Consider the following 8,068-nt stretch of genomic DNA (forward strand, 5'->3'; position numbering starts at 1 on the left):
AGAAGGGGGAAAAGAAAAGGGACATACCAAAGAAAATACATGAATAAAGAACAATGGTATCATATGAATCAATGATTATAATGAACCATGAATTTGAGAGTATAATGACCTCAATCTTGGGTACCTGCATGTGTCAAACAAAACTCCATAAAATTTAAAAGTAAACCAGCTGGTTTGCATAAAAGACACTTAAGATTAAAAATCGATTAATCTTCAATCAATGAAAAGGGAATTGAATGAAAACTCCTGCAAGATAGGAGACAAGCCTCTTTATTTACTGGTGAGGAAAAAACATCATTTAGAACCACGAGGTCTGTTTTCAGGCTTTCTTCCACTAGCTACTGGTTGAGTGACCTTGGGCAAATGCTTTAGTTTCATGATCACTGGTAAGTAATCTATACTATATATAGTTATTGTATGAAAATAAAATAAACTACTAAGCACCATGGATATGCCAAGCAAATTGCTACAATCTCTGCTACCAAGTTGCTAATGATCTAGTAGAGAAGACAAACAAACAATAGGCACATATATGCTATGATAGAGTGTAATAATGCTACTGAAGTTCCCACTAAGGAACTAATCTAGTCTTCAACAGGAAATGGAAGCTGTCTAAAGAGAAGGGCTCTAAGCTGAGATGCAGAGAATGAGTACAAGTAATACAACTGAGGATATGGTGTGTGTGTGTGTGTGTTGTGTGAGAGAGAGAGAAAGTGAGAGAGAGAGACCCATGGGGAGAGTTAATTCAAAAGAGAAAACAAAATAGGGATGCTTTGCAAGTAGAAATGTGATATTAAGGGGTGCCCGGGTGGCTCAGTAAGTTAAGTGTCAGACTCTTGATTTCAGCTCAGGTCATGATCTCAGAGTTGTGAGATCGAGTCCCACATTGGGTTCCATGCTGAGCACGAAGCCTGCTTGTGATTTTTTTTCTCCCTCTCCTTCTGTCCCTCCTCCCACTAGCACTCTCTCTCTCTCTCTCTCAAAAATTAAAATTAAAAAAAAAAGAAATGTGACATTAAAATTTCTGTGGCTATTATTAAAATTATTAGTATCAACAGCAGAGGCAGCAAGAGTTAGGAATTAGTAGCAAGACCAAGGAGGATTTGTATGCCTTCTATTCTTGAAAGGCCACATTCCTTTTTCCCTCTTGGATAATAATAGATGGATAACGTCCCAATAATACAGTCCTTCTTCATAATTTGTTTTTGTTTAATCCACAAGTCAGTTTCCATGTCTACCAAATTGTCATGATATGTCACCCAATCAAAAAAAGATGAGCTTTTTGAGTTGTTTAAACTAGAATGAGTTACCTTTTGAAAACAAAACAAAACATAATGACTTGCAAAGAGTTCCACTAACAATGGGTGCATGTTGTGTTTGTGTGTTCTCAGACACCCGTATGTGTATACGTGTGTTTATTTTTCTCTCTTATCCTAAAAGAGAATCTACAACTTGGAAATTATGTAGTTCAACATATTTTTTACATTCCAGTTCTCTGGAGGTTTCTCATTGGGGAAATTCAAATCTACAGACACATGCATTGCACTAAACATCAAACTGTCGTGTAATTTCTTATTTCTGTCATCACAGATGTTACTGTAAAACCAGAGACATCAATGGCAATAGATGTCATACTTTTTATACATTTTAAATTAGCATTCATTTTGTGCTTATGGTGCTTTAAATATAAAGCATGTAAGAAATTATCTCGTGCAATAGCACATAATGAAATAAGAAAATGCCACATGTGGAGTGTTTTATTATAATTGGTACTATAATACAGATTAATATGTGTCACATTAAAATTTAAAACTCCAGAAATAAAGTATATTAAGTGGAATATTGTTTTAATAAACTATTGATTAAAAATGTTCTTCAAAATGACACATTTTAAGAGCAAAACTACTTTAAGAAACTTAAATTATGCGTCTGCAGCCGGTGCAGAGTATATTTGAGTTTTTAAAAAACTACCTAACCCTAAACTTTAATTTGCTTCATTTCACCTTTGTTTTTATGCATGGGATATTAAAACCAAATGCAGAACCATTCTCTACCCGTTTCTTTCCAACACTTTTCTACTCTTTCTAAGCAAATCAAACCCTTATATATTATAACTTCTAAATGCAGAGTGTGATAGAATCACTAAAATGTGGAGGCATTCAGCATGAGGAATGTTTTAAGCAGGGTATTACTGAACCATCATGAACAGATATACCTGTTCTAGTTTCAGCTCTTGTATAAAATCCCTCATGCTCCTTCTCAGTATCCTGTCCAGCATTTCAGTCACTGTGATTAGAACCCCAATGTTTTTAGACTTCTCAAAATGTGTTCCTTATAGCACCTCCATCAAAATCACTTGAGATGCGTATTAAAAATTCAAATTACCAGGGCCCATCCTAGCTTTACTAAGTCAAAATCTCTGGTGATTGGATAAAAGAATCTGCTATTTAATAAGCTCCCTAGATGATCGTTACACATGCAAGAGTTTGGGGGAAATGCTGTTTCTGGAGGTATGCAATCATATTCCATTCTGCTTCATCTCTTCCTTTCTCTCAATCCACCCTTTGAATACATGTCCCAGGAAATGATCTACTGTGTGTGCAAGTGCTATTTAATTAGTAAGCAAATTTTCATTTTGAAGAATCTATATGCTGATAAATTTGTAAGGAGGTAAGCATGGTATAGCACAGTGTTTCATTTTTAATTTTAGTTATTTTAATTAAAAGCTTTGAACTGTTTAAATGAAAATAAGAGATTATTTAGATGCCCATAATTCAAGCATTTTAAAATGTAAATAATAGACAGAATCTTTTCAAAGTCTCTGTGCTGGTTTTGCAAAGTTATCCCTAACACAGTAATTTGCCCCAGGCTGCTCAGACAGTACGCATCGGAGTTATGTAAAACATCCCACTGTCTGTGGCTTCAAGGACAGAGTTCATCTTTCCATGGCATGTTCTCAGCAGTCTTCTGTAGTAAGTATACTTACTCTATTCAGTATAAATGGTACAAAAGTAAGTATAGGTGTTTTGCTTCTAGTATGGCAGCATGAGGAGTTTCCTGGAAACACTCCATAACAAAACAAGCACAACTAGTGAACGTTATTTTGAAAAACCATTTAAAGACTGGGATTTGTGCTAAGAGCTTACAATGAAGGAATAACTTATTCAAGAAAAACTAAAGCATGGTAAGAATATCATGAGTTTTCAGCATTTAATGCAATCCCCATCAAAATACCATCCCCTTTTTTCAAAGAAATGGAACAAATAATCCCAAAATTTGTATGGAACAAGAAAAGACCCCGAATAGCCAGAGGAATGTTGAAAAAGAAAAGCAAAGCTGATGGCCTCACAATTCCAGACTTCAAGCTCTAGTACAAAGCTGTCATCATCAAGACAGTATGGTACTGACACAAAAACAGGCACATAGATCAATGGAACAGAATAGAGAGCCCAGAAATGGACCCTCAACTCTATGGTCAACTAATCTTCAACAAAGCAGGAAAGAATGTCCAATGGAAAAAAGACAGTCTCTTCAACAAATGGTGTTGGGAAAATTGGACAGCCACATGCAGAAGAATGAAACTCGACCATTTCCTTACACCACACACAAAAATAGACTCAAAATGGTTGAAAGACCTCAGTGTGAGACAGGAGTCCATCAAAATCCTAAAGGAGAACACAGGCAGCAACCTCTTCGACCTCAGCTGTAGCAACTTCTTCCTAGAAACATTGCCAAAGGCAAGGGAAGCAAGGGCAAAAATGAACTACTGGGACTTCATCAAGATAAAAAGCTTTTGCACAGCAAAAGAAACAGTCAACAAAACCAAAAGACAACTGACAGAATGGGAGAAGATATGTGCAAATGACATATCAGATTAAGGGCTAGTATCCAAAATCTATAAAGAACTAATCAAACTCAACACCCAAAGAACAAATGATCCAATCAAGAAATGGGCAGAATACACGAACAGACATTTTTCCAAAGAAGACATCCAAATGGCCAACAGGCACAGGAAAAAGTGCTCAACATCGCTTGACATCGGGGAAATCAAAATCAAAATCTCAAAGAGATGCCACCTCACACCAGTCAGAATGGCTAAAATTAACAAGTCAGAAAATGACAGATGTTGGCAGGGATGCGGAGAAAGGGGAACCCTCCTACACTGTTGGTGCGAATGCAAGAGCCAAGATGTCCATCAACAGATGAATGGATAAAGAAGATGTGGTATATATATATACACAATGGAATATTATGCAGGCATCAAAAGGAATGAAATCTTGCCATTTGCAACGACGTGGATGGAACTGGAGGGTATTATGCTGAACGAAATAAGTCAATCAGAGAAAGACATGTATCATATGGCCTCAATGATATGAGGAATTCTTAATCTCAGGAAACAAACTGAGGATTGCTGGAGTGGTGCAGGGTGGGAGGGATGGGGTGGCTGGGTGATAGACATTGGGGAGGGTGTGTACTATGGTGAGCACTGTGTATTGTAAGACTGTTGAATCACAGACCTGTACCTCTAAAACAAATAATACATTGTATGTTAAAAACAAAAAAAAACAACGAAGAAGTAGAAGAAGATAGCAGGAAGGGAAAAATGAAGTGGGGGAAACTGGAGGGGAGATGAACCATGAGAGACTATGGACTCTGAGAAACAAACTGAGGGTTCTAGAGGGGAGGGGGATGGGGGGATGGGTTAGCCTGGTGATGGGTATTAAAGAGGGCAAATACTGAATGGAGCACTGGGTGTTATACACAATGAATCCTGGAACACTACATCAAAAACTAATGATGTAATGTATGGTGATTTACATAACATAATAAGAAAAATTTAAAAAAAAAAAGAGCCTAGAGGTGGTATCAGAGGAATCTGAAACACCTTGCTCCATTAGTTTCCTGCCTTATAGTTACTTTCCCATAATTTGCTGCCCTTGGAAGTCTAAAACTGTCCTTTCTCTATAAATTTGTTGTTCTTTGTTGAAGATTCTATACAAACCAAAATTCCAAGTCACTACTTAGAGTTAGAGTAGTTATAAATGTATATTGTAAATATAGATGTTAATCCAACTACATCAACAATCATTACAAATGTGAATGGCCTACATCAAACAAAAAGCAGATATTGTTAGAATGGATAAAAAGAAAAGGCCCAAACTATATGTTGTCTACAAGAAACCCACTTTAATTATTAAGATTCAGATGGGCTAAATGGAATGGAATGTAGAAGAATGCACAATGCATTTAATAAAAAGAAAGCTGGTGTAACTATTAATTTCAGACAAAGAAGACCTTAGAAAAAAGATTATCAGGTGTAATGAGTGGTGCTACAAAATGTTAAAGGGGTAGAAGAAAAGAAATAATAAAAATCAGAGCAGAAATCAATGAAATTGAAATATTGTGAAATTGAATAAAATCTAAAGCTAGTTCTTTAAAAAGATCAATAAACTATAAACATCAGTAGCCAGGCTAATACAGAATTAAAAAAAAAAAAGATACACAAATTACAAATATTAGAAATGAAAAGGGTAGCCAATAGACATTAAATCAATCCTATAGACATTAAAATATTAAGAATACTATGAACAAATCTATGCCTACAAAATGTCATAATTTTCTGAAATGTAGCAATGCCTTGAAAGACACAAACTACCAAATCTTACACAAAGTTCAGTGGATAACATATGAAAATAATTCAATGTCTACTAAAGAAACTGAGTAATAATTAATAGGATTAATTAATCTTCTCCAAAAGAGAAGTCACCAGGCCAATTAAAAAATAGGCAAATATCTGACCAAATACCTCTCCAAAGAAGATATACAGATGGCAAAAAAGTTCATAGAAGGATACTCAACATCATTTGTCTTTAGAAAAACGCAAATTGAGACAACTATGAGATACCAATGCACACCAATCAGAATGAGCATAATCCAAACTAACAACAGTAATTGCTAGAGGTCATGTGGAGCAACCAGAACTCACATTCATTGTGGGTAGGAATAAAAAAAAAATAAAAACTAAAAAACTTTGGAATGCAGTTTGGTAGTTTCTTAAAATGTTAAACAGTTTGATCCAGCATGTGTGCTCCTAGATATTTGCCCAGTGATTTGAAAATCTATGTCCATACTGAAACCTATATGCAAACATTTATCGTACTTATTCATAATATCCAAAATCTGGAAAAATCCAAGGTGTCCTTCAGTCAGTGAATGAATAAACAACTGGTGGTATATCCATACAATAGAATACTATTTATTTAAAGAACTTATTTATTTATTTGAGAGAGAGAGTAAGAGAGAGTGTCCACAAGTTGGGGGAGGGGCAGAAAGAGGAGAGAAATCCTCAAGCAGAGTCCCCACTGAGCGTGGAACACAGTTCAGCGGGGCTGAATCCCAGGACCATGAGATCATGGCCTGAGCCAAAATCAAGAGTGGTCGCTTAGCCAACTGAACCACGCAGGCACCCCTATAATGGAATACTATTCAGTGCTAAAGCATAGTGCTAACTGAAATAATCAAGGCACAAAATATAATATATACACTATGATTGCATTGATGTGAACTTCAAAAATAGGGAAAAGTATCCTATGGTGTTAGAAGCTAGTGTTTGTCTTTAGAGAGGAGAGAAGTTGTAGAGATTGCATAAGACACAAGGGGTCATAAGAATTTCTTGTCAGATTCTTTTGTCCTAGGGTGTGCTTCCATGAATGTGTTCATTTTGCAACAATTAATTTAGCTTCATACTTATAATTTTCTAATTTTCTGTACGCAAATTTTACCCCTATAAAATTTAAAAGCTTTTTTGCTTACTGACTTTACATCCTTGGGCAATTTGCTTAACCTCTGTGAGTCTAAATTTGTTTGATATATAAAGTTGCTATGATAACATAAAGTTGTTTTGAGGATTAATTAAATATGAAGTATTTGGCACAAATTTTAGCAAGTACAAAAATGTTAAATAAATGAGAGCTACTGAAAACTGAAAAGGTTATTGTATCTATAAACATTTCTTAAAAACCTTATTTTTCAGTGAATCTAATGATTTAGATTCAAATGGAATAGGTGTCACTTAAATGACAATTCTGTAGTCAAAAAAGAAACATTTATTCCAAAAATACTTACTAGGGATATACTATGTCAACAGAATTATTCTGTGTACTGTACCAAAGCCATCAACAGTCCCAGTTTCTTTGGAGCCTAAATTCACATAAGAAATAGATACATTACATCTTATAAGGTAAAAAAAAAAATACTACTAATAAAAGCATAATAAGATAAGGTACACCCATTTCTCAAAAGTGAAAATGACTACAATTTTAATAGGACAGGGAAGCATTACATTAAAAAGAGAGAAATTTTTCCAAAATTTTGAATGAGGTAAGAAATAACAGGAGAAAGCAATTTAGTCCAAGAGGACAACTGAAAAAGCCTGAAACTCATAGGATATACTGATGGATTGCATGTATGGTAGGGAACAAAACCATGAGTCAAGGATGTTGCTGAAGGCTTTGGCCTGAGAAACTGTAAGAACGCAGTTGCCATTAATTGAATTGGAAAGGGGTGGGGAAAAGCTTATCCATCCTTGCAGTGCTCAAATTCAAACAAAATTTTGAGGTTAGGCTTACCAATTCCTTATTTTTCCATTTCACTTTTGGTGAAGGATTAGATTTACACTTTCACCTGAATGCTAATATTTTAAAGCAAAGTGCTAATATTTTAAAGGAAGTGGGCTGGTATGGAAGGGATGATCATGCAGTCTACACCTTCATCAGGTAAACTCTTATTCCCAAGTTTGTATCATGGCACCCATGAAGAATTAGGTCTTGCCTTCCCCAATCTGGGGATACTTTGTTTTATCTAGGCAAAAGAGTACACCTCGAGTACCTTGTCAAGTGTGTATGTGTGTAAGTAGGCAGGGGTTTTGGGGAGCATTGCTGACTCTGCGGGGGTTGGGGGTAGAGAAGGGGCTTATATATTATACCAGTTTATCTTTCTTTCCTTCCTTTCTTTCTTTCTTCCTTTCTTTCTTTCTTTCTTTCTTTCTTTCTTTCTTTCTTTCTTTCTT

This window comes from Neomonachus schauinslandi, chromosome 2, assembly GCF_002201575.2.
Source record: "Neomonachus schauinslandi chromosome 2, ASM220157v2, whole genome shotgun sequence".
Lineage (NCBI taxonomy): Eukaryota > Metazoa > Chordata > Mammalia > Carnivora > Phocidae > Neomonachus > Neomonachus schauinslandi.